The following is a 12,360-nucleotide window of genomic DNA, read 5'->3' on the forward strand; positions in this document are numbered from 1 at the left end:
GTTTGCTTGTGAAAGGTAGGTGTCTAACTGGTCGTGTCTTTGTCTAGTTTACTTGATTATCAATGCAAGTGTGGTAATTGTGTGTGCAAATTAGGCTCACAGGTGCCTGCACGTTTTTGTTTGCAGAGATGTGAAAATTTGGAACAAAATCTCTAATACTGGTGCATAAAAGCAACATTTATCTATATAGAGAACTTTTCTTACTTTGCATATTAAGTGTAAATTAACTTTTCTTACTCTTTTTACAAAGAGTGGTATTGAATAGCATGAACCAGTAGAAAACCTCAAACGAAAAACTATAATACTTGCCCCATGCTATCAGTGGGTGGGTGGGCAGATAATGACCTTTTTGAAATGACAATAGAACTTCACCAGTGTGAAATTCACCTCTTGGTGAAGGGATGTGCACCAGGGTCCTGCACCCCTGAAGTTCCATGCTGTCCCTCAGTGAGGGTGTGGGGGCCCTCTGCACCATCCCTGTGCTAGAGAGGTTGCTTCTTTGCTGAATGTGAACAGGCCTCTCTAAAATGGAGTGTTGGGAGGGACAAGTAGATCCATATTTACATGGATCTAGTGGCCAGGAACCCTGGATCAAGGGGTAGTGTTCCCCATTTAAGTCATGGGCTGAAATAGTGGCTGCAACTATGCACCCTGTTTTCAAATTGGGAAATGAATTCCTTCCACTCCCAACCACAATGGAGTACCCTGTACGAAGCCTATTTACTCATTCTTTGTGTATTGAGTGAATGTCACCCACTGTTGACCAGAAGACCCAATGCAGATTAGTGAGATTTGCGAACAGACAACTTTTTATTTAAGTAATAAAATCCTTTCAATGCCCTGCTACTAAATTTTTGAGAAGTGAGGAAAGAATACCAGTTTGTGTAAGAGAGCCCCCTTCTGCTATCTCTTAGAGGCAACATGCAAAGCAACGAAAAAATTTCTTCATGTCTTATAACACAGGCCTGAACACTGTTAAAAATAAATATTTTACACTGCTTTTACATTAGCAATATTGATTTTTGTCTAGTATAAAAGTCACTCTTAACTCAAAACTTGTCAAATTACAGAATGAAGAGAGTGAAAGTGGAGCAATTGAGGGGAAAAAGTCACTATTCAAAACAATGGTGTGGTGGTTGTGTGTGTTAACACATTTATATAAAACTTCTGTGAATAACAATTTGGAAAGAGAGAATTTTTGTTAATGTTTGGACACCACTGCTCCTCTAAAAGAACGACAGCTCAGGGTTGTTGTAGCTATCCAGTATGTTCTCCATAAAAAACAGGAATGACCATTGTTGATATTTCTAAGATTCTAAAAAAAACAAGGGTGGGTGGGAGGGGAATTAAGCAGCAGAAGCTCATTTTGTTGAAAAAAAAAAAAATTAGGTCCCTTTTAACCTGGTCTTAAAAGCCTGCACCTCTGAAGAAGCAGCTCATGTTTGTTCTTGGAGTCTCTCTGGAAGTGGATACATGTGCTAGAGTTGCCAGGCATCTAGTTTTTGACCGGAACACCTGGTCGAAAAGGGACCATGACAGCGGTGCCGACCAGGCCGTTAAAAGTCCAATCAGCAGCACAGCAGGGGGTTGAGGCTAAAGCAGACTCCCTGCCTGCCCTAGCTCCACGCAGTTCCCTGCAGCCCCTTGGTGCATGGAGGGCTAGGGAGGCTCTGCATGCTGCTCTGACCCTGAGGGATGGCTCTGCAACTCCCATTGGCTAGGAACTGAGACGTGTGGGGGCAACACCTCCCTGACTGCCCATGCATCTAGGGCAGTGGTTCTCAAACTTTTGTACTGATGACCCCTTTCACACAGCAAGCCTCTGACTGCGACTCCACCCCCATAAATTAAAAACACATTTAAAAATATTTAACACTATTATAAATGCTAGAGGTAAAGCAGCGTTTGGGGGTGGAGGCTGACAGGCTGTGGACCCCCCCCCCCCGACACGTAATAACCTTGTGACCCTCTGAGGGGTCATGATCCCCAGTTTGAGAACCCCTGATCTAGGGGCTGCAGGGACCTGGTGGCCACTTCCCAGGAGCCGCGGTAAGCACCGTCAGGACCCTGAACCCTTTTCTGCACCCCAACCTCCTGCCCCAGCCCGGAGTCCCCTCCGGCACCCAAACTCCCTCACGGAGCCCACATGACCCCAACCCCCTGCCAAGGCCTGGAGCCCCCTCCTCCACTCCAAACCCCTCATCCCCAGCCCCACCCCAGAGTCCACACTCCAAACCCCTTGGCCCCAGCACAAAGCCCCTCCTGCACCCAAAATCCTTGGCCACACCCAAGAGCCTGTACCCCCAGTTGGAGTCCTCACCCCTCCATGCCCCAGGCCAGAGCCCTCTCCTGCACCCTGAACCCCTCATTTCTGGTCCCACCCAGAGCCTACACCCCCAGCCCGGAGCCCATACTCTCCCCACATCCCAACTTCCTGCCCCAGCCTGGAGCCCTCTCCCGCACCCCAGACATCTAATCCCTAGCCCCGCCCCAGAGCCTGCACCCCCAGCCAGAGCCCTCATCCCTCTCCCACACCTCAACCCGTTGCCCCAGCCTGGTGAAAGTAAGTGAGGGTGGGGGAGAGCGAGTGATGGAGGAAGAGGGGATGGAGTGAGTGAGGGCAGGCCTCTGAGAAGGGGCGGAGCCTCAGAAAAGGGGTGGGGCAAGGGTGTTTGACCCTAACACATGGGCTCAACAGAATTGTCTACTGTGAATGTATGCCCAAATCCACGTCCTAGAACTGGCCTAAGAGAGTCTTTGGGAGAACAGCTGCTCACCTTCTCTCTTCCTCTTGGACTGTGGAGCATTTTTTCTCCAATCAGGCTTCTCCAGCTTAGGGGCTAGAGTAGCCTCCACAATTTTAGTATACCCCCTGTTCATGGGACTGAGAGACTTGTACAACAATAGATCCTCTGCTCCTGACCCTCCTTAGCTCCCAAACACTGTATTGTGCAGCATAGGAAGCCCCCATGAATACAAGATCTGCAACCAACCCCAAATTCACCATTTTGTGCAGTGAAATACCGGTTGCACTGCTGGGGGATAGGACTAGAAGTGCCACTGATGTGCATGCTAAAGCCAATATGTCAATAATAAATAGCGCAGTGTTGTCATCAGCTGGTCAGAACTTTAATGGACATGCTTTTTAAAAAAAGGCTAATATTTTTCAACTTTAGTGCCATTAATAGTCTTCATTAAGGGCCACTAACAATGTTACAAATTTATTCTGTTTTTGAGGTAGACAGACCAAAATGATAAAGATGTAATTTCTTCTATAATGGGTAAAATGCTCCCCCCGCCCCTCCCAAACTTTACATAAGTCATACACTTGAATGGTTTGTCTTTTAACTTTTTAAAAATAAATAATTCTCTTTTGGGTAGAAACCAGTCATTGAAAATTGCAGACAAAAAGGAGATTTAAAAAAAAAAACCTGCATACATATAAGGGGCTTATAATGTGAACTGCTTTACAGTCATGCATTGACTCCTGCAAAGGCTATTATTTTCAGCGGGGTTTATGTTGAAAATCCTGAGAGGGAAGATGGGTAAAATTTACTAAAACCTACTGGAAGTGTTGATATCAATGCCTGTTTTATCATAATTTCATACATTTTAGCTTTTCTGGGGAGGGTTATTACATTGCCTATATTTATATACCACAAAGTCATGAACATTATGTTAGAGTAAAAAGAAAAGGAGTACTTGTGGCACCTTAGAGACTAACCAATTTATTTGAGCATGAGCTTTCGTGAGCCACAGCTCACTTCATCAGATGTTTACCGTGGAAACTGCAGCAGACTTTATATACACACAGAAAGTCTGTGCAGTTTCCACGGTAAACATCTGATGAAGTGAGCTGTGGCTCACGAAAGCTCATGCTCAAATAAATTGGTTAGTCTCTAAGGTGCCACAAGTACTCCTTTTCTTTTTGCGAATACAGACTAACACGGCTGTTCCTCTGAAACCTGTCATTATGTTAGAGTAGACGCACTGCGCTGCTCTCAGGAATCCATGTGCCCTGTGAGGATAGCAGGCCATGTTAAGTCCTGGTGTAAATTCATTGAAGTCAGGGATGTTGCAGTAGGAATGAATTTGGCTCAGCATGCTTAATGGGTAAGAAGGAAAGGAAGTGCCTTGTACTTTGTATCAGTGACGCTCCCCTCCCCCAAACAGCTGATTGGCTAGCTCCAGAAGCAGGCAGGAGGCAGTCAGTCCTTGTGGACTGGGAGCTCATAGATATAATGCAGGGCCTCTAGATCTGTGCAACTGCAGAATGGAGACGTGTTGACTGTGGGTAGGGGAAATAAATGGATTCTCCTTAGGGCTTTCACAGAAGGCTGTCCTGCAAATCCACTGAACCACTTAAGCATGTGCTTAACTTCAAGCATATGAGTAGTTCTAATGAAATTACAGAAATACTTGTGCCTGAAGTTAACCCACATGCTTAAGTATGTTGCTGGATTGGGGCTGGGTGCTCAGCACCTTGCTACATTGAGCCCAGTACGACCCTAGCACTGGGGTATTTAGCTCAAATAAGCAAAGTTACATATTTGTGGTAGAATATTTAGCGGTTTGGGGGCTGTCCACTTCCTGAAATTCAAATTCCCTAAATTTTGGTATGAAAATTAGATCTGTTCTTTGAGCAGTTCTTCCACGAGGCCTCATGCCTCTTCTGCTGTCCTAAAACAAATCACTTCACTCCATTACACAACTCCATGATTTGTTTTTTAATCAATGTAACTAAGCTGATGCTTCCTCAAATTTCTAATTCTTTATGTACTGGAAAGTTGTTTGTACATGATTCCAAACAATAATAGCTTACCAATTATGGTTAAATATATAAATAAAGCTTATTGAATTATATAAAATCACAGTACCAAAATTATGGAATAACGATCCAGAACAATTTTTTTCTTGGAATATTTATTGGAATATTTTCTTGGAATAGCATTTGAAAGGAACATAGAAGCAGGTAAAAGTTTGGACCTAAAAATATTAGTTGTATTCATTTTATAGATGTGGAAAATCCTGTGGATTACAAGGCCCCTGTTTTTTGGTTTTTTTTTTTAATAGGTAGGGCACATAATTACACACACAAATTGGCTAAGGTCATTTGCACATACAGCTACCTGATTTGCATGCTTGACTGCTTGGGAAATTAGACATACAATTATGTCTTAAAATCAGACCCTAAATCTAAATTATTTTTAAGAAAGTACTATACAAATCTTACTACTTCTAGGTTTTGCAAAAATAAAATGGTCTTTGCTCCCTCTGCTGTCCCTCCAAGTCCTTAAGCTGTGCTGACATTGCTGATGCCATTTTAACAATAAAGGTTTTTTTTTTAAAGTCTTGTTAACTTTACTCCAATTCAAAACACAAAAGGTAACAATCTGTTTAACAAAAAATAAAATTTCTTATTTCAATTCTTCAAATTCCTATGAAAATTAGAATTATTTAATGCCTTACTGCAGCAAAAAGATTCCATGGGAGCATCCCTTTCAGTGGACAGTGTACACAGGTGTGATTAATTCCCTTTCCATTTTGGTTTCCTTTGCATAAGTCTCAAATGCTAAATGTTGACCTTTGTGCATTATACTCTTGCACCTATAATATAACCACATATTAGTAAAAATAGGTGTTTCAGAATAGCTTTAATCTGTGTCTAAAACACACAGACTTTAGACCATATCTGGTTGCCAACATACAGACATTGGCTCGTCCAATGAAGTACCTAGAAAATTCAATGCAAGATTGTACAAATTTTTAAATAACAATACAAAATTAGTCATGCCTGGTCAATAATAGAGTGAAATACTGGTCTGATTGAACTCAATGGCAAAACTCCACCTCCATTTTGTGAATAGCACCTAGTTCCCCTTGTGACTCCAGGTTGAAAAATTGAAGCATGTTGTTTTGGTTAATTTCAATGTTTCCAAAAATCTTTTGTGCTTTTTTTTTCCTGATCAAAGCAATTTGCAAGAAAGGATCCAGATGATAGGTGAAAGAGAAAATCCATTTATGAAAAAAATGATAAATTATGAAATCACTGAAGTTAGGATTTAAATTATACTTTTTAAATTCAAGTTTCTCACTAAGTAAATGTTGTGTTTATGAAAAGGTGCTGGATTGACAACAGGGGAAACTTCAGCAGCATACACAGAAGTGATTTATCTCAATTAATGGCTGTACAAGCTTCCCTACTGGTACGCCTTATCTCCAGGTCAGAGATACCTATCTCTAGGAGGACACTTAGATTTCTATGCCCATTTAATCCATGGTCCCTGTTTTGAGACTATGAGTTGTGATGTCCACAAGGAAATGGATGAAGACTGAGGCCACCAAACAGCCATTAGGGGATTTTACTACCATCTTAAGATGAAGTGATCTAGAAATGACTCATTATTCCATTACCAGTCCCATTATTCATCCAATCCCCCAATGACAAAAGGTAAAATTATCAAAAGCACCTAATCAGAGGCTCATTCACCTGCACATCTACCAATGTGATATATGCCATCATGTGCCAGCAATGCCCCTCTGCCATGTACATTGGCCAAACCAGACAGTTTGTACGCAAAAGAATAAATGGACACAAATCAGAAGTCAAGAATTATAACATTCAAAAACCAGTCGGAGAACACTTCAACCTCCCTGGACACTCAGTTACAGACCTAAAAGTTGCAATTATTCAACAACAAAACTTCAAAAACAGACTCCAACGAGAAACTGCAGAACTGGAATTAATTTGCAAACTGGACAGCATTAAATTAGGCTTGAATAAAGACTGGGAGTGGATGAGTCATTACACAAACTAAAAACTATTTCCCCATGCTAATTTTCCCCCTACTGTTACTCACACCTTCTTGTCAACTGTTTGAAATGGGCCAGCCTGATTATCACTACAAAAGTTTTTTTTCTCCTGCTGATAATAGCCCTCCTTAAATCGATAGGCTCTTTAGAGTTGGTATGGCAACCCCCATTTTTTCATGTTCTCTTTATATATATAGGTTTCAGAGTAACAGCCGTGTTAGTCTGTATTCACAAAAAGAAAAGGAGTACTTGTGGCACCTTAGAGACTAACCAATTTATTTGAGCATGAGCTTTCGTGAGCTACAGCTCACTTTGAGCTGTAGCTCACGAAAGCTCATGCTCAAATAAATTGGTTAGTCTCTAAAGTGCCACAAGTACTCCTTTTCTTTTTATATATATATCTTCCTATAGTATTTTCCACTGCATGCATCTGATGAAGTGGGCTTTAGCCCACGAAAGCTTATGGTCAGATAAATTTGTTAGTCTCTAAGGTGCCACAAGTGCTCCTTGTTCTTTTTGCAAAAGCACCTAAGTGATTTATGTCCCATTTTCAAAAGTGATATAGGCATGTAGGAGCACAAGTCTTCCTGAATTTTACCCCAAGTTCTATAGTGTCAAGCTTGTTTGACCTGGTACATGATGTATTAGTTCCTCACCTAGGAATAATTATTTTCCATTGGTTTAAACGCCATAAAAGTACTGAAGTTTGCCGTTTTGGACTTTCAGGTATATCTTTTATGAGGGCTGAGACCTGACCTCTCTTTTTGTCAGTCTACATGAGGCTACACCTAAAAACCACTGAGAGATGAAAACTGGTGCAGAATGCAGCAGCTCACTTACTGAGTGGAGCAACATATTGGAAGTATATGACATTTGTGGTCACTGGTCTGCACTGAATGCTCCTTGGTCTGTGGGTGGAGTTTAAGGTGTTGATTATGACCTGTAAAAGCCCTGAATGGCCTGGGACCAACCCACCTAAGGAATTACCTTTCTTCCTAGGCCATACTGCCACAATTGTGGTCAGCAGAGGCACTTGAGCTGGATCCACCTCGTTATAAAAGAGAGGGGGCTGTTGGCAGGGCATTCTCTTTGTGGGTGCTGCGACTCTGGAATTTGCTTCCCTTGGTCTAAAATAGCCCAAATTTGATGACTTGCTGGGCACACTGGAAAGCCAACTACTTGTTTAGGTTTTTGGAGATGTCTGAATATGCTTCCTAGATGATGAAGGAGGGTCGGTGGCTGGCTGGCTGAGTTCCTGTGGAACTGATGATTAATGCTGCAAAGATTTAATGTAATTGTATGTATTGTGTAATTAATTATTTTGGGGTGCCAAGAACCTTAGATATGCATCCTTATTATTTTAAATCTAAATAAATAAGCATAAATATATGGCACCGATGTTGTTAAAGTGGTGCAACTTTGTATAAGGACACTTATATTGGTTTAACTTGCCCCAGACCAACGTTTGACTAAATCAGTACAACAACATACCTTCAGTTAAACCTATGTATCTTTTGTGTGTAGGCAAGCCATGACTAAACAGCCCTTTCCCTCTCAGTTGCTCAACTTTAAGTCTCTTATTTCTTGTGATGCCATAATTTCACTAATTCTCCATGTGCCACAGACTTTCATAGTAGAAAAAAATCTGTATTTCGGATGTAAAGAGCAGACAGGATTTTTTTTTTAAATAAATTTTCCTGCAGTTTTATACACATCACAAAGAAGCAAAATATAGGCACAACATTTCCCCCCCACTTTGCAGGTAACTTTTAACACCAGTATACACCCTGACACCAAGGCATGCAACCTTAGTGTCCTCATTGACTCCTCTTTCCTTGTGCTCTTATGTCTTGCAACTGTTTGACCCAGTGTTATACTATTGAAGCCTATAGTCAAAACCCTCATTGAATTAAATAGGAGCAAGAGCAGGCCCTGGATATTGCTGTTGCTTTCTAGACAGCATTGCATAAAATCCATCTATTCCTACTGCCAAAACTTTAGCCCAAGAACTGGTCATAGCCCATGAACTCCCATTCATCCTTGCATTATTCTATGCAAAATGCAGCTGCTAAATTTATCTTCTCCTGTTGTTTAGACTCTGTATTCCCTGCCTTCACAAATCTCTGCATGGGTTTCCCATCTGGTGCATGGACTGTGAGCTTCCTCTTGCTTTGCTGCTCTGTTCTGCCCATATCAAACTAAGTTTCCTCTCATACCTAATCCCCTTTCCTAAACTCTTCCCAAGTTTTTCTCTACACTGATCCCTTTGGCCCCAGTTCTGGTTTGTGAGCCAGCCGCACAAAGGGACTGGAAAGCAGTCTCCAACCAAGAATTCCGTAGCACAGGTGTTGTGGGCAGGAAGGATGTGCTCAGCGCACTCTGCACTCCAGCTATTCGGGACTGGCAGAGAGGCCTCTAGATGCCTGTGGGAAGCCACCAAAACTTAGAGCAGGCTCAGAGGCTGCTCTGATGCTGCTAGCTGAGCAGAGAACCCTGGTGATGCAAACGTGGCTTGAATCCCCCATCACTCCCTCTCCTAAGTGAACGGCTCAGAACTGAGACACCTGCTTCCTTCACATGCCCACATTTTCATGTCACCTTCTATGTGCAGGTTTGTCAAATCTTACCTCTCCTTCAAACTGCTCATCTCTTGTTCTATAATGCCTGGCTTCTCTAAGGATTGCATCTCTCTCCCTGTGTGCTTTTCTACAACAAATATTAATGCCTTCAGACTGAAAAATGACCAAGGAATTTCTTTTTCTTTTTTATTATATATTTTATTTGCTGTAAAAGCTGTGTCCATTGACAGTGCTACATAAATAATAATACTGATTTCTAAGAGACTTTCTGAATATTAGAATTTACAGTACTATCCTCCTTTTGTGCAGTCAATATTTTTACAGTCTGTTTTTTCAAGTGGTAGGAATACTACTCAAAATTCCTGGAAAAATAAATTTTAGTATTTGGACTTGACCACTGACTTAAACTGACAAATATAAAAACAGAAATTTCTATGCTACACATCATAAACTCATTCCATAGCTCCTCAGTATAGTGGTAAATAGTTAAGCAATCACTTTACTGATATACTCCTCCTTGCCTTCCACAGCTTCTAAGTACATACAAATACACTTTAGGACTATCTTGCCACCACAAATCTAAATTAATTCTTGGTGACTTCTATTTTACTTACCTGTAACTACTATTCATTTTTCTCAGTTAAGTCTGCACAATGTAAAGCATCTCAGTTATTTATGAGTTTCAGCTCAAAACAATTAGCTGCAATAGTGCGGAGGGTACTTTTTTCTTCCATTGGTGTGCTTCCCTCCTTGACGCTAACCTATCAGTGTTCTTCCCTCTCTAGATCATCTTAGTTTGTCCTGTTTTTAATTTCAGCAAAAAGGTTGTGACTAGCAATACTCTATTAAATGTGTTGCAAATGGCAAGCCACTACTCAGATCATAATTGACTGTAAAAAGAAAAACCAAAATTCTGACCAGATAGAGCCAAGTTTAGGAAATAATAGCATCTGTTATACTGCAATATTAATAAGCAATAGCTAAAAAGAGATAGAGTGGGAAAAAATAAAATTTAGCAAATTTAAAGGTCATAAGGCTTGTTTGGGGGTGTTTTTGTTTTCACATAGAGCCATCAAATTGATTTAATTGGATGTGGAGTACATATTACTATATTTCACTCGGTGGTACAGTCAATTTAGCAGTATCTCAGGAAAGGGTGTCTTTCTCCATGGGCTCTGTAGGGATGCAAACGTTGTAGAATGTTTCTTTTAACTGGTTAGCTTAAGAATATGGTATCCATTTATCTATGCTTTGCAAATGCTTTCCAGCATTTTTTCCTATATTGCACTATAAAATGAAAATATCTACCCTCGTAAAGCAAATGAAAGTTATATAAGAACTTAAAATAGTTTTTTGCTTTGCTTAAAGTTGCACAATTATTGTCAGGTTTTCTAGAAGGCACATAAAGAACAATTAGATATCACCTTTCTAGAAGTTCCTCTTACAGTAAATAGCACTGGCTAATTTGTTTTTTTTTTTGTAGGGTTCAATAAGTTTTGTGTATTTCAGTGACATTGTAAATGAAGGATTGTTTTCGTGGCTTACTGTTTCTTATGCCACTAAAGTGAATTTACTGTGAAAATGCATATAGTCATTTGGAATCAAAGAATAAATTCTAAAATCTGAGGAACAAGTAAAAGTCTTAAGCGAGAAAAAAATTGAAAATTCTACAAAATATCACAAAATTCTACCAAAAAAAGGGTGGGTGTGTTTCAGATTAGAGCCATTTGAAAATATGGGATTTAACTTTTGTGAAGTTTAAGTAATTTATTACAAGTTTTCCTTGCTCTTAAACTGCAGGCCATGGTTTGAAAAACTTGTTACTTTTTGTTTGTTCAGTACTAGTGACCTAACTGTTATACACCTCATCCTTAATCAACAAGTTTTGAAATACTGAGAACTGAATGAATTGAGCTACATTGTATCCATAAAATATCCCAGTATTTTGGTGTAATAAAAGTTCCCAGCCCATCTCATTTAAAGATACTTTGTGCACTGTTATTGAATTAGACCTCGATCCTGCAAAGGGACCTTGCATATCCTTAGTTTACTTTAAGTTTATGCACCATGAATAGCCCAACTGGGGCCTTAGTTTGTGAGATTACACTTGTTTTAATTCAGAAACTATGGTTTTGAAATATAACCTAAAAATTGTTAAGATAAAATTTATTTACTTTTGTGTGTGTAAAAGCTGCTAAGTAATAAATGATATATAATATTACTCTAGTTTCAGAGAACCCTTTCTTTTCTGTATGTTAGATCAAAACCTGCCAAATCTCAATTAGTTTTGGAAAGTGGTGGCAAAAAAAGAGAGCAATATTTAAAGTGTCTCTCTCTTTTAGAATGAAAGATATTGCAATATACGTAGATAATAAGACATTTACAATTTCCTTAATTTAATTTTAAATCTTCCTAATTCCAGTTGTCCCAGTTTGAACCAGTCTTATGATTTAACCTTAAGTCTTAGGATGAGTCAACCCTGAGCTTTTTCCATGAGGGACAATTTTAAGTAGGGAGGTTTATTATCCAAATATAAAGTATGACCTACTCCTAGAAGTCCAAACTGTGTAAAAGGAAGTTTTGTCAAGGCAAATGAATAGTTTACAAGAAGGTGTTGTTGCTATTTTCGAAAGCCAGATAAAATATGGGTAACTGTTGCAGTACAATAAAAGAAACATCAAAACCACCCAACTCTCTCAAAAGATTTTAGCTACTCATCTTTCTCTATTCTGTACCGTTTAAAGCCAAAGGGTGTGGTCACTACTGCTCTGTGCACAGTGTGATCACTATTGCGCTGTCCATGGTGTGAGGTGTGAATGCTATGGATGTGTATGGTCACTCTTGCACTGTCCATGGTGTGATTGCTACTTCTGTAAGTGGTCACCACAGCTCACTTGTGATAACTACTACTCGGTGTATGCTGTACATTACTGTCCTATGCATGCTGTACAACCTGGCCTCTATTGCT

Source organism: Caretta caretta, chromosome 13 (genome assembly GCF_965140235.1).
Source record: "Caretta caretta isolate rCarCar2 chromosome 13, rCarCar1.hap1, whole genome shotgun sequence".
Lineage (NCBI taxonomy): Eukaryota > Metazoa > Chordata > Testudines > Cheloniidae > Caretta > Caretta caretta.